Source organism: Phalacrocorax aristotelis, chromosome 4 (genome assembly GCF_949628215.1).
Source record: "Phalacrocorax aristotelis chromosome 4, bGulAri2.1, whole genome shotgun sequence".
NCBI classification, from domain to species: domain Eukaryota; kingdom Metazoa; phylum Chordata; class Aves; order Suliformes; family Phalacrocoracidae; genus Phalacrocorax; species Phalacrocorax aristotelis.
In genome coordinates, this window is record NC_134279.1 from 6,326,009 (window position 1) to 6,340,922 (window position 14,914).

The following is a 14,914-nucleotide window of genomic DNA, read 5'->3' on the forward strand; positions in this document are numbered from 1 at the left end:
TTTCTTCATAATGCTTTCCCTATTTAAAAAAGTCAGTGAAAGAAAAACAAATAAGCAGTTAAGGATTTGACTGGGAATCAGGCAGAAGTTCAGGCAAAACATCTCCCTCGTTATATCACACCGCTGCTGAACGTGAAGACCCCCTGTCTGGGATGAGGTGCAATGAAGGGGCAGCGTGTGTCTAACAGCGCCTCAGGAGCTGGCAAACGTCCAGGGCATCAAGATGGCCTGAGAGGCCTGACGTACCGTGAAGGAAATATTTTCATCACACCTCAGCGCCATGTTTTACCTCTGCAGATATTGATGGTATTCCTTGGTAGCACCTCATATTGAGCAGACCTCAAATTCGTACTGACATACTGTAAACATCAGTCCGAGTCCCAAAGCACCTACTCACCAGCTAGCAGGAGAGGGGCTTTCTTTCCCTTGAGGAATTTCCAACACATTTGTCTTTGGCCAAGCTGAAAGAAAGAGGAACGCTCAGGCTACAATTTTGACTAGCATGTATCTCAACCCAAACTTTTCCTAAGCACAGATTTGGTGTTTAACAGTGAAATGAGCTGAACTGCTGATATTCTTTTAAATGTAGAGCTAGGAAAATGTGAAATCCATGAAGCCAAGCCAAGGCAAATTCTGCTTCTTACTTTAGTATGTCAGCTAGCATCAGCACAAATTATAATACCAATAGCTCCTTCTTTCCGAATTTAATTATTTTTGCAGAATTGAGGACCCCAGGACTGGTCAGTTGGTAAGTGGCAAACAACTGCAGGTAGGTTGTACTACGGGCTATGATTACTTAATCTTTTTGGCATCTTATATCTATGGAGAAGAGGGCACAGAAATTAATGAAAATAAGTTTTTAAGATGGGCTGAAGAACTTTAACCTCATCCTGTTGTGGAACAGGAGAAAGTCCGTGAGGGTCAGTGGTGTTAGAGTGACTTGACACCAGCTTGAGTGCAGGCAAAATGTGATGCATCACTATTAAACCCTTGAAATTAGAAAGTAACTTCAGGACTCCATTTAACAGGAGACCAGATACTGTTGTAATTTCTTCTCACCAGCGGAATATTTATTTTGCATATAGCCCACCTGGAGACTGAAAGATGAGCTAAGAATAAGAGGTACTAGGGAAAACAATGACTGTCTGTCCCATCAACCCCAGTGGCACTTAACTTATATTCCTACTATGCTTACACAAAATATTTAGGTATGAATGGAGAGAATTAACCAAAAATCCCCTAAACAAACAAACCCCAAGCTATTCAAATTGATCTCAGTAAATAGAATTTTAAAAAGCATTTTCTAGTTAAATGGCACAGGACCATAAAAAGGCTTGGCAGCTCCCTGAGTCGGTGACTCAGGACCTCTCTGAATCTAGTCAAATGTGAGGGATCTTAAAAAAATCCCCGCAGGTGTAGCTGCAGCTTTCTGTCTTCAGATACATGCAGGCATCAAGCCTTTTGTCCCAGGTTCACCCTGCCTCACCATGGCACTGGGCTACGCTCACCAAGGGAAGGATCTACTATCCCCAGACCCTGCCTGTACTCAGTGCAAAGAGGCAGTGCCAGGGAGCAGCTCAGCACAGCTAAGCTGAGACTCTCCAGACATTTCTCTCTCCCACCAACAGTTCAAAGGAGTCCTAACCTGGGCACTTTGGTTAAATGTATGAAGTTAGGTAGGATGCTTGCAGCGACTGGGAAGTGCAGGGTGTAGTGGACTACGGTGGGTTCACTTCTGAGCTACTGGAGCTGCTAAGCCTGAGATGGTGAAGAGCAACAGTACAGAGTCATGCACGTGGTACCTGTGTAGGTGCTCCACTGCCATTTCCAAGCTTCACATGGAGAGAAGCTGATCAGACTTTTCTTCACCTCCAGTATGGCTGAGTCAGTCTCCTGTTGAACAGAAAATACGCATGAGAGTTTGCTTCCTGCAAACAGCTTCTTGCTAGTAGGAAACTATTTGTGATGTCTCTAGCCCTAGAGAAGTGCCAGGCACGATTAATATTGTTTAACAAAGCATTTGGCTTGCCTCTGATGAACAAGAAAGGTCAGAGGCTAGAGACCTATGTTGAAAGCTAATTGCTTAAGTTATTTGTCTGGCTTGTGTTAGATGCTTGGATCCTGCTATACAACTTAGAAGTGCAGAGTGCCCCAAGTGCCATATTTTAATTTAAATGCTTATAGTACAAGAGAGAAACAATTCACTGATCATCTCATTAGAGGCTTAGCTATTTACATCTGGACAGCTTTTCCTCTTTGATCTTGTTAGAAAAATGAATGGAAGTTTAGGACATGTTTATTTGCTTTTATAAAGGCTTGGATCCAAGCAAAACACCCTTATATCTGGGAAATAACAATGAGAGGTTGTAAATGTATTGAATACCTTTGACCGGCACTAGATACCAGAACAGAGATTTCCAAGGTTAAAGAATTCAAGACTGCTGACTCCTGGTTTCCATTTGACTCCCATTACAAACCTCATTTCTATGCTACTAAATGAAACAATATACTTCTCCCTGTGGACACATGAATGAGTTCTAGCGTCATTGTTTGGTTTTAGTTTTTTCCCCCTTGAAGTCTTCAAAAAACTGCAAGCCCTGTAGCCTGAAAATTTCATGAGTAGAGAAATCTCTGCTCCCATCTATTGGTGAGCAAGAGAAGAATGCCCATAAAACTAGTTAATCTGTTTAATTGTTTTACCTGGATCACTGGATGGCCAGACAATCCAGAGAGGTAGGGGCTGTCTGATACCATCTGTTTGTTAATAAAAAATGTAACCCTTCTTTGTCTTTCACTCCCCATCCCTCCAGTGGCACTTTGGGGAGACATCATAGTTATGTTTCAATGACTACAAAGTCTTCTCAGCACCCTGTATTGGGACAACTTCTCTGTAAGACCTCTTGCAAAGGATTTAATGAGTAGACATGACAGAGAGACAGATACATGATGGAGTTGAACAAAGCAAAGGTTTTTCTTCACGTGAACCATGGTAAGAGCAGCAGAAGTGAGACATCTTGGGGGTTGGACTAGATGATCTTTAAAGATCCCTTCCAACCCAAACCATTCTGTGATCTTCAGCAAAAACCCTTTTACTCAGCCATGGAATAAAATGAAACCTTCATATTGGTTTTTAGGAAGGAGATTCAGAAAACTATGGAATACCCATTTGCAGGGGGCTGGAAACGGGCCTGCCCAGGCAGCAGTCAGACCTCTGGAGCTACGGCATCCAAACAGTGCTGAACTATACGGAAATTTAGCAGATTGGGAAGGAGAAACGATGCTCAGAAAGAACCTATGCCTACAGAAAATTCACAGCATCAGCTGGCGACCAAGCCAAGGGACCATTGCCAAAGGTACTGAATGAAATAGACGGATTTATTGTGCATTGTTTTCCCAAAGTTAATGGTATCTTTGCCTTGCCATTACCAAAGGCATCTTTGTTTCAAAGAGTTTCATACTTGCAAGTAATGAACTATTGCCTGAAGGCACTTGGAAAACATTCAGGGTGGGAAGGGACACATAGCTGTGTGGTGACTTTGAAGAGGGGTAATTTTTTGAACATGGTCTTGTCACTAGCAGGAGCTCCATCTGGGTTCTGGGTACCCAGTGATTACACGTGGTGGCAAGATCCCAGCTGGGTGGAGAAGAAAGTCAAAAGAAAGTAAATTACTGGATTCGTATGGAAGGGCTGAATTTCTGAGCTCATCAGCTTCTTGCTTGAATTTTCTCAGCATCCGAATCTTAAATGAAGCCTCACTGCCATTGTTAGGGGCAACACTCAAATCTTGCCACACTCACATCAGTGGCCGTTGCTATTCCGAGACCATTTGGAAGAAGTACAAGCATGGCAAGGAATGTAAAAGAGGGCTGCAGGGAAAAAATGCTGCTGAATAAATCCATACTGGGGTGAATACAGTGCTGAGACAGAATATCATTCAGCAGAATGGTTTATCACTAGAAAGTGGCATGTTGCAGTTGAACTGAGATTTTCTAAAGAAAACTGCATCCAGAGACAGCTGACTGATGAGTTCACATTATAAAAGACTGTTCAGGAGTTCATCCACTGAAAGGCCATTTACGGGCTTTACTTTCTCACGGTCCCACTCTGGAAAGAGTTACTCTGCTTGTAAGAGTTACACAGCCCATGCATATCCTCCCATTGTTTCAAGTTAAGGGAACATCAGCTGTTTTCTCTATTGTGAACAGGGGCCACGATGGAGGGCTAATTGGTTCTGTTCAGTTAAATGTCTGTTTTATGGGGCCAGGCTCCTGCATGCACTGATGCTGGACAATGGGACAGCAGTCTGAATCTGTGATCTCTGTTAGACAATGAGCATTTAGGCCACTTCTGAGGGATTTGGCAAGAAAACCCCGTGTTTCTTTTTCCACACAATAAAAAACCCCAAAAGATAATTAGGTAATTCAGAGTGGATAATGATTTTCCGTGGCTTGGAAGGAATTTCTCTTTGACAAAAACTCTGCCTCTGTAGTACAAACTGATGTTACTGGAAACTTACTATCAGCCAGAGGAAGCAAGCTTCCCAGAGAAACTTTTTACGGTGTGAAGTATTCGTTAATTTTTTAATGCTAGATACACTCAAGGATACATAAAGGCTCTTTCCTAGCAAGCCATATTACATTCTTGCTGAAGAAAATTTGTACATTTCTACCACCTGATAAGATCATGGTGTTCAGGTACAGAAACATGTATTTCCAGAAGAATGGGTTTCTTTGGTGTTTGGGGGTTTTGTTTTCAGGCCAGCGATCATGTCCCAGGTTCTTTAAGAGGCAGGTCTCTGAACCTGCCGGAATCATGCTTTGTGTACCTCAGTGGAAAAACCCAAATCCTACATAAATTTAAAACAGCCAGTTGATTCTATAGCATCAGGGTAGGGGGTTTATTCCAGCTCCTCTTCCTTTCTGGGAAACTCAGATGGTTGAACACCACAGCAGCATTTCGGGGATATTGAGGTGCAGAGGTGAAACAGCCTGTGCAGCTGATTTCTTAATCCTGACCTTGCTATTTTAATGATGAAAAGTACAGTAGCCCCCTGGATGTTCTACTCCATACCAGATTCTTATTCAGAGCAATGGCTACCCACAGGAACAGGGGAGGCAGGAAGGTGGCCTGGGCCACCTCTGAGGTGACCTATGTGCCTCTGAGGTTGATGATTCGGAGGATTAAACATTAGTGTAGTCTCGCAATGAAGAAAATTGTTTTTCAGGACAGCAAGAAACCCAGGGTTATTTTCCCAATATGCGGCCATAAGGCAATCATGACATTTGTTAAGAGAAATTTCCTTTGGCTTGGGAGGGAGGGGATCCACAACTTACAAAGCTGTGTGTTCACATGCTGTTTGAAGGCAATGGATTTGTCTTTCTGCAAATTTAGTCACTGGAAGAATATAAGATTTGTTTAGTTTTGCAGGGGTACAGTTTAAAAAGCATATAAGGACATAGGAAAGAGAATAGGTCAGAAAGGACATAGGTCAGAGAATTAGTTTATTTATCACATTTCATAGAGGCCTCTTTACAGGAGGGAATTCATTGCAATATGGCTCATTCGGCAATGTAAATACAGTGTTTCCATAAAACACTTGTTTTTTTCTTCTGTGCCATATGCAAACATGCTCATTTTTTCACCAGGAACGTCACAATACAGGTCACAAAACTTACCACGTACCTTCCCCTCTTCAGCTCGCAACTGTACACGGCCCATGGGGAAATGAAACACGCCTTAAAAATGTCTGAATATATCCATTGATAAAAATACTGGTTTTACACTGGGGTTTTAAATTTTTTTTCAGTTTCTTGTATCATACTGTTAACCAGCATTCAAGTTGCTGCCAGGTTTTTGATTAAGTCAAAAAATGTGACAAATTTGAAGCACTTATATTTAGATATATAAAAAAAGAGATGTTGTTTCCATCAGCTTATACCATTGCGCTGTAAATCCTAGCAATCCTGGTTATGCCAAAGAACTTAAAACCATGGAGCTCTGCTTATATCAACCTGAAATCCAAGTGACACCTGGGTTAGAGATAGTTTTTGCCTCGTGCAAAGGGAGGGTGCCACAAGGGAGTATAACAAACGCAGTCTCACTTAACCCTTTTTTGAAAAAGCTCTGTCTTAAAAACAGTTAATGCTCAACTCTAGTTACTCTGTGGCAGTTCCAGGATCTCGTTGCTTATAACCATCATGACTTCCAGCTTAAATGTACTTACAGCCAATTTATCCCTGTTTGTTCCTAATACCAAGGTTGTTGTTAGATTGCTTAGGTAGCTTTTCTCCCTTGATACTCATCTCTGAAACATATTCAGTGACAATGACTGTATCCCCTCTTAATTTTGTCAGGCTGTGGAAGCCGTGATCTCCACTTTTCTCTTGTATGATAGATTTCTCCATTCCTCCCATCATCCTATCACCCTTTCGAGCATCACTTTGAGCTCATCTTTCTTAACCATAGGTCCTCAAAATTTTATGCTGAACACTCTTCTCAGGGCCTCGTACAACAGTGCTAACACTTCCCTATCTCTACCTGGAATATGTTCCCTGATGCATCCAAGTGCCACCTTTATATTGCATACTGTTATTACATTTATATGGTTTCCTGGTGTTGGGGGGCTCGCATTCTTCATGTGGCCAAGCGGGACACACAGACCTTTTTCTAACTCTAGCCGTAATACGTTGTGTCAATGAAACAAATCACAAAAACCCTTTATGCTTACCAAAACCCACGTATAAAACAGGCTGCCGAAGATTTGATGAAAAATGACTATCTACTGAAACTGGAATTACATCTGGATGTAGTGAATCTGCATGAAGTGAATCACTTCATCGGCTCTGTTAAAGAGGCAAAAAGTGAATGTTTGTTAGATATTATTGTGACTTGCAAACAAAAAAGCATTTTTAGTATTGTTTATTGCTTGCATTGCATTAGTGCCAGGCGGCCTCCCACCGAAAAGAAACTTCTATTGTACTGGGTCTCAAACAAACATAAATTAAAGCAAAACAAAGAAAATATTCCTCAGCAAAGTACTTCCTAGGCTAATTTGAAAAAAAAAAAGTATTCAGGGAAGTTGGGTTTTCAAGTCACTAGCAGTTGGCATTGGAAATAATAACTATATCACGATTTCATTTTACTGTTGTTGATGAGTAGCCCTTTGAAGAAAAATTGCATAGCACATAGCAACTGTTCACAAAAACCAGGACAGCGTGAAACACCATTACGTTCTACGAAATCAGGGCCCACCTCTTCACAAGCTTGCATATGAGCGCAAGCACGTATTTTTCCAGGTTGACTGTAAGTTTGACTTGTCTCCCCAACTCCATTTTTGAAAGGGAGGAGAGGATGGCTGGTGACTACTCAGCAAGTCAGCTGAAAGCCGTGCATCCATGCAGCCTGCAACCAGAGTGGCTGAATATCTTCCTTCAGAGAGAATCTGGGAATGAACTGGATGCACTAAGGAAAGCTCAGGAAGTATCAAGTAGGTATTAAGAAAGTACATTGGGACATGGCAGAAAGATCTAACAGCATGGAACTAGGAGGCAGATAATCAGGTTTGATTTTACACTAAAACTAGTTCTAGAAGAGCAGGCCTATTGTTTGAAAGGCATTGTCTCCTCCAAGATCTGTGTCTTCCTCTCATTATGATTCTCCTCTGCAAAGGTTTAAGACAGTCAGATAGCAGAAAAAAAATATCCTGGATTTAAAACTCATGAAAAGCAGACTGAACAGAGGTCTGGTTTTGAATCAGCATGCGCCAGCTAAAAAACTAACCATACCTCTACCCAAGTTTAGTGCCTTTGGAGAAGAGCATGCCTACGGTAATCAGTACAATTGCTGAGAGACCATTTCAGAGATTCCCAGGATGTATATATTTTAAAAAACACCACAAAACAGAAAAAAGTATCAGCATTAAAAAAAAAATAGGTGACTAGGATTTGCTTTGTTATACTGGCCTATGGATGGCAGTCTAAATGCAATGCTGGAAGCAGTGTTAGGAAGAGCCTCAAGTGTAGGGAAATCCTCCAATGAGAAACAGAAAATGGTGCTTGCAGCTAGTTATAATAACACGTTATTCACAGGCATCGCTGACTTACAGAGTTTATCCATACAACCACTATATTGTATAATAATTCAAACACTGGCTTGCTCCAGATCCCGCTCTTTTAAAAAAAGAAGAGTAGGCCAAACTGCTGTTGATCACCCCTGACGTGATAAAAGAGAGTCCTATTGACCAGAGGGAAGGTGGCTCAGCAAAGGAAAACCAGTGACACTCTTGGGATTTATGTTGATATAGTTGGGTTCAGCTACATAAAAGTCCCCTGAGAGAAGATGGGAGGCAGCCATCCCAGCGGTGGGATGATCCAGGCAACGCAAAGGACCTGCAGGCTTGGGAGCTGAGTGAAAGGGGAATAGAAGAGGACTGCAAGGAAGTAAGGACATATTCTCACAAAAGGCCAAAAGTAGCACTAGGAAGCAATTGGAAGAGCCTCAGCTGTAAGCCTCAGGCACAAAACGGTGGCAGGTGAGCACTGAGAGCACCAGCTGGGAATCATGCTATGAAATGAAGCAAGCAGCAGCCTAGGAGTCTCCTACCTCCAACCCCAACACCACACAGTAATACAACTGAAGAACAATGAAGCTTACCAGCTCACCGTGGCAAGATGTTGCAGGGTTCTGTAGACCGATATACAACAGGAAGGAGAGATGAACCAAACAACAGCACTTGAAGGAACTGATGGATGAAGACATCTACAGGGCCATGGAGAGGCCAGCCTTTGTGTACATGGGTGAACTGCTATATTTCTGTAGCTCTCTATATAAATAGACAGAATGCAGTTGTAAGGCTGGAGGCTTTTTGTGTTATTACACAAAGTACAGAGTATGAAAAACATCCTAAAAAGACTGCCACAAAATCCACAGAAGACTGCCGCATCTCACTTTCCCCTTTGGAGAGGCAGAGACTGAGGCAAAACAGAACTTCTTAATGGACTTGGAATAGACAACATTCATTTGCCAGCTTATAGGCTCAAACCTTACTCATCTACTCTGAAGTAATTATAGTAAATGAGACTACAGGTAGTCTAAATTATAGATTTTCCATTAAAACTATTTCACACTCCCCTTTTACCTCATAGCAGAATTTCAAGTATTGCCCATTTACAGACCATGATGACAAAATTAGTGCAATATTTAGAGACATATTGGAAAAGAAAGATTTTTTTTCCACTGTTGCAGAACAGTTTCAAAGCAGAAATGGTATTGCTTAGCAAGTGCCACATTAATCACTGACATACTGTAACAGGTTCTTCATAGAAAGTCAGCCTAATTAGGTCTGGATATTTAATCTGAAGAATGGTTGCTATGATTGGGTTCCAGCTGTATGATGGCTTTGAACTCAACTTCATTCATTACATACAGGTGAGAGAGTGTAAAGACACTTTTCCAAATAGAGATGCCTTGCCTTCTGGATGACTGGCCTGGTCTCCATAAACTTCAAGGCACGGAGCCTTGAAGTAGCAGCTCACATAAGCTTCACAAGGCTAGTTTCACATTAGCTACGTTGGCTGTCACAGCATCGCCACAATGTGGGAATCACCACAAACTGCACAGAGCTAAGTTCAGAAATTAGATGCTTATCTTGGGGCATGCACTAGAGTAAATAGCTTTCAGTACCTTCAGCTCAGGTGCACCTACTTTAGCTGCAGTCACAGTGGGTAGTCCATGTCTAACCATTACCCACTGTGTGACATCGGTATAACCACAGGAGAGCTGAGAGACACTGTGCTGAAGGATACCGCTGCAATTTCCCATAACGTGGTTCTGGGGGATGATGAAGACCAACTAAGAGGTATCGTCATGCATTCAAACTAGAGCTGCCTGGGCATGACCAGGGGAGACATTTCTCTAAATGAAACAGAAGAGAATTCTTTCAATGATGGATACTTCAGAAACACACAGAACAAAAAAAGTGAGCTTCCTTCTCATCTCTTTTTATGCGCTTCTCTGAGCAGAAACAAATCCACGCACCAGAGCCTGGGTAGTAGAGAGCCTGGGTGAAGTCTGTGAAACAGGGTTTAGGTCTTCCCTGAAACTCCACTCAGTAAACTTCTAATCAGTTTGCAGGAAAAGCTCAGGGTCCGTTTGCTACTAGCATACTTGTGGAAGCCCCTTGTTACTTTTTTGTATCTCATATTTTTAGCTCCAGCTTGGCTTTGGCCTTCCCCATTCACCAGTCAGTACCCAAGCAATAATTTATATATGCCTCCCTGCTTGTCTGTCCTTGTTTCTGCTTCTTGTATGGTCTCATTTCCATTTCAGACCACTAAGAAGCTCCTTGCTTAGCCAGGAGGACCTCTGCCATAATTCCCTGTCTTCCTGCACAAGGGTCGGTTTGGTCCTCAGCTTTCAGTAAGTTTTCTTCAAAACCAGCTCTCTTGAGCACCTTTGCCCCTTGTGGCGGCTTCTCAGAAGGTCTTAAATAATTAGCTAGCTATGTTTCCCTGTGTAAATTATGATCTGATTATTCCTACAGCTGGTTTCAATAACTTTTTAGAACAATGTTTGATTTATCTGACTGGGAGAACAGGAGTCAGTTTTCCTAGGTTTCTCCTATTCCCAGGTCATTTTTTCATTTGAATTCCAAATATTCTTGTCTTTCTTTTTCAAACCAAAATATTGTGACTAATAAAGACATTTAGGAAAAAAATGTACTTTATTTAACTTGTAGTAAAAATGAGTATTTTCGGAAAACAGCATGAATTTTATAAATTAATCTAAAATGGCAAAATTTGAGCACAACTCTTCGTGTCTAGTTGTTGCCACTAGAGTGGGCCCGGTAATAACTAGAAGGAAGAAAATTAAAAACAGCAAAAAAGCCACATGTGCCTTTTGTCCCATATTACGCTGTGGCTTAATTATACAGATGCATTGTGTGCTTAACTAAAAAGCAACAAAGGCACTGTGAGAAGTACCACTCATGAGTCAGCATCACCCCCTGAAGATCAGCTTAGTTTCTGGAATCTTTCTAGTGGAATTGCCTTTTAATTCTTATGTTCAGCTTTGTCTCTAGCAGTCCATATCCAGAAGTCTCCAGTTTGTTGGTACTGGTGTAAATAGCTACCAAAGAGTGAAGAGTCGGGTAATGAGCAAGATCACAATCAAATCGTACCAGCTCAGTAAACTCAAGGAGAGGATGTTAGCACAGAAATAACAACTCAAAAATGCCTTGTCTTAACAGGAGGTTTTAAAGTTGAGAGTAGTCTACCATTGGATGAAGGCACATGGAGTAAACATGAAAGCACGAAGGCACATGGTGAAAACATGCAGAACGGGGGTGATGCAAAGAAGACAGCATTGAATGTGTGTATGTTCTGGAACTTCTTGCTATGAGGGATTTCAGGATATTAGGCATTCTTGAGATACTTACCATTTTTCCATCTCTTCAAGGAGTTAGGACTTGGCCAATTTTAAGTTTTGGAAGGTGAAAGCAAGCCTTCCCGGAAGGCAGGGAAACTGGTTAAGAACTGCTGTGGGATTGCTCTGCACCAGTTTTGAGGAAGCATCCCACATTTAAAAATCACATTTTTTACCAATGTGTTTATGGAAAGTGGTTGAGCAAGATTGAAGGAAAGTTGTAAGTATGGAAAGGGTAGAACAATCTTTTTGTGAAAATTGCACAGTTTGACAAAGAGAACAGTTTCTGAAGAAGAGTTTCATTTTGAGGGGAGGGGGCAGGGGGAAAAAGCCACTGTGAAAAAGCCTGTCTTGGAATGGCCACTGAACACATACGGATGGCACAGCCTCTCTCCACGCTTCCACCTGAAAGGTGTCTCCAGTAATGCCACGTACCACGGATACGTCTATCAACACAGATTCAAGATGAGCTCCTGCATCATGCATTTAGGTGATCTCCAGATATATTAGTGCATTTTTTTCCCTTTTTTTTTTCCTGTAGCACCTTCAGTAGCCAGGGACATGGGTTGTTGGGTACATCCTGCGACTTCGGAAACACTGCCTGTCTGTTCTGAATTTAAACACCTTATTTCTACAGAGCTTTCATCAAGCGGACGCTCCATGCTGGTCTTGCCAGAGAACAGCAAGCACAAGGAACATATTTAGCCTTCTCTGAAAGCTGGGTAGTTCACTGGATCACCTCCATTCTTGGTGAATAGAAAGCTGAAAGCTATACATTGTGTTTAAAAAGTTGATTGTGAACACCAAGTGCTGCAGGAAGCAGCAAGCTTATCAAAGATCTTTACGTTGCCTACAGTATCAAATGTTATGTTCACAGGGAGACCAGGCAAACAAATTGGCAGGATATGTCAACAGAGTCTAGACTGGAAAACGTCCCCTGAGAAATTAATTTCCAAATCTTTAATCTACCACATTTTATGTATTTTTATCTACTATAGTGCAGCTTTTCACACACCCAAACTTTAAGAAAAATGTAGTTAAAGACTGTTGAAAAAAAAAGAAGGAATTACTGTGTTCCTTTTTATCTAACTGCATGTTTTCCCAAATGCAACTTGAAGCCTCATTCAGCAGAATATTTACATAAGTGCCTATGTCATTCAGACTGCCCACACACTTTCTGTACTCACTGGAGCTCATCTGATGCTTTAAAGTAGGTGTTGAAACACCGTACTGAATCAGAGCCATAATTTAGATTTCTTTTTCTTTAAGGTGGAGAACAAAGAGCTAACTCTTCCTCCTGTAAATCGCAAGAGTTCATAAGAACGGTGATGATGTGGGAAACCTTGTGCCCCTCTTCTCCAGGGTGACATCAAGAGCATTGCCAAACTTACCATGTCAGAAGTACTCCAGACAGTGAGGTGTGACGTGGCAGTCGGCTCCATCACCATCTCAAGTATTCTCAGATCATTGGCTTTGCACACATGTATTTCGTACCTGAGTTTGAGGAGATGAACATCTCTTCTGTTAATGAAAATAACATGGAAAACACAGAAGATGACTATGAACTCTTCCAAAAGTGTTTGGCATTACAGAAGACAGGCCTGTTCAGAAAGAATTGAATTAAAAAGTTATGAAGGAAATCTCAGGTTACAAGAGAGTATCTTTTTTTAAAGGGCTAAAAAACCCATTTAAATGGGTTAAAGAACCCATTTCTCATCAAATCGTGGCTGTGCAAGAATTTATGTCCAACTTCTGTGACAGAAGGCTTTTATAAATTTTAAAAAGTCAATGCCATGCTGTCCTGTGTGTTTCATAGCATCAGTCATTGCTTCTGTCTGCTAAGTCTGGATAAAGAATTTAACTGCTAATAACATAGTAATTGGTCTGATTCTGTGAAACTGAAAGGAAAGTGATTTTTTTTTCTCCTCTAAGACATGCAAACCTTAATCCTTAATTCTTTTAAAGAAAACCCACTTCATCTGAATGCGACAGAGTAGGTATCATAGTTTTGAAACATGTGCACTGTGTATACTTGTGGACATTCTGCTTCATATTCTACTTACATAGCTGCCATTGCATGCGTATTAAAAGAAAAAGTGGAAAAAACACAGCCTCTGAAGAGAACATTCATATTTCATTCCTCCCAGTATGGTTATATCTTTAATTCCTTCTCCCTTTCCAGAGAAGCATATCAGATTGTTCTAGACAGGATGCCTTAGCTACAACTCTTCTTATACACGGGACACTCACCAGTACAGAATATCCTTTTATCAAGTTGATTCTGAAATCACTATAATTTTATGCCATGATAAAACAAACCATATTGGAAGAGCACATATTTCCCGTTACAGACAAATACCCGTGGAGCGCTCCTCACAACATCCAGGGAACCTGTCTTATCCTATTGCTTTCTTGTTGCTTTTCAGGATATTTCACTGAGGGAATGAGAACAAATGAACTACAAACCTGCATGGAAAAACCACACAAATTTCAGATGCCAATCTCCAATTATGAGTGACCGAAAGGGCAACGGACCCCACTCCAATGCCACACTCAATATTCCTCACAGGTGAGCTCTTCCTACAGCTCTCGCTTTTCTTTGTCATCCCGTTTCAGACAGCAGAGTTAGAAGTTTCTGGTTTTATCACTTCAAGTTTTGTCTACATATAGTGTTTTCATCTGTCCATCCCCTCTCTGCCAAAGAGAAATGACCCCTGTCCTCTGTAGCCAAAATAGACAGCCCTTCCCATCGTTCTTGGAAAATTACCTTTATGGTTCTTCTGGGGAACCACCGTACTCTTAGGGTCGTCTTTAATGTGGCCGTATCATTCTTTCATCACAACACAGAATCCTTACTGAAAAGCACCATTAACACTATTTAGAATATTATGCAAAGAAAAACACACTGAAATACCTTGAATGGTGGTTTATTGAAGACGTGAAATTCACAGTATTGTCCAGTCCTCTTTTTGGTGATATATTTGAGTCTTTTTCATAACTGGTGTGTTGCTAAAAGAGAAATATGAGATATACAGAAATAAAATAGAGCAGTTAATAGGATCCTACCAGCACTGACTAGCTCTGACAGTTTACTGCACTTTTTGAATTTATATTTTCAGTCTGTCATTCCACAAACAGTCCTAGTTCTTTACCTGTTGCACTTTTTACATTCCGTCCCTTCCGCACCACTGTTCTCTCTGAGCCATGCTGTTCATGTTTAAGGGGTTGTGGAGACAATAGTCAGAACCAACCGGTCTGCCTGAAAGAGTGAGAAGCTATGTTTTTCCGGTGGTGAAATACTGGATTAAATATAGCAAAATCCTGTGTCTGTTACAGTAGTGCATTTAAGGAAAAGCATTCTTTCAAGAGCTATTTTTGCCATTCTTATGATTCTGAAGCAATGGTGATGTTTTGCTTGTTTCTACTGTGTAATTTCAATATGCAACAATCTCTCCAAGTTGAATAATTTGGAATCCACGCACACTTTGCAGT

At 41.2% G+C, this 14,914-nt stretch overlaps 2 long non-coding RNA genes across 15 annotated transcripts in view; one reads left to right on the forward strand and one right to left on the reverse strand.

Annotated features, from left to right (window-relative positions):
• Window positions 1–14,914, reverse strand: part of LOC142056022 (uncharacterized) — a 188,770-nt gene that overhangs the window by 2,878 nt on the left and 170,978 nt on the right. For 7 of the 13 annotated variants that reach the window (XR_012660174.1, XR_012660173.1, XR_012660171.1 and 4 more), the window contains 9 exons: window positions 14,575–14,681; window positions 14,337–14,431; window positions 13,782–13,888; window positions 12,814–12,943; window positions 12,610–12,719; window positions 9,704–9,913; window positions 8,654–8,822; window positions 1,803–1,893; window positions 398–461 (listed from right to left, as the gene is read on the reverse strand). This is a non-coding gene — a long non-coding RNA (uncharacterized LOC142056022). Of the gene's footprint in view, window positions 1–397; window positions 462–1,802; window positions 1,894–6,728; window positions 6,844–8,653; window positions 8,823–9,703; window positions 9,914–12,609; window positions 12,720–12,813; window positions 12,944–13,781; window positions 13,889–14,336; window positions 14,432–14,574; window positions 14,682–14,914 lie in introns of all 13 variants that reach the window. The other 6 variants (XR_012660178.1, XR_012660181.1, XR_012660176.1 and 3 more) reach the window with 6 other exon arrangements.
• Window positions 2,146–14,914, forward strand: part of LOC142056026 (uncharacterized) — a 34,522-nt gene continuing 21,753 nt past the window's right edge. For both annotated transcript variants that reach the window (XR_012660186.1, XR_012660185.1), the window contains exons 1-3: window positions 2,146–2,989; window positions 3,135–3,353; window positions 13,849–13,991. This is a non-coding gene — a long non-coding RNA (uncharacterized LOC142056026). The remainder of the gene's footprint in view (window positions 2,990–3,134; window positions 3,354–13,848; window positions 13,992–14,914) is intronic.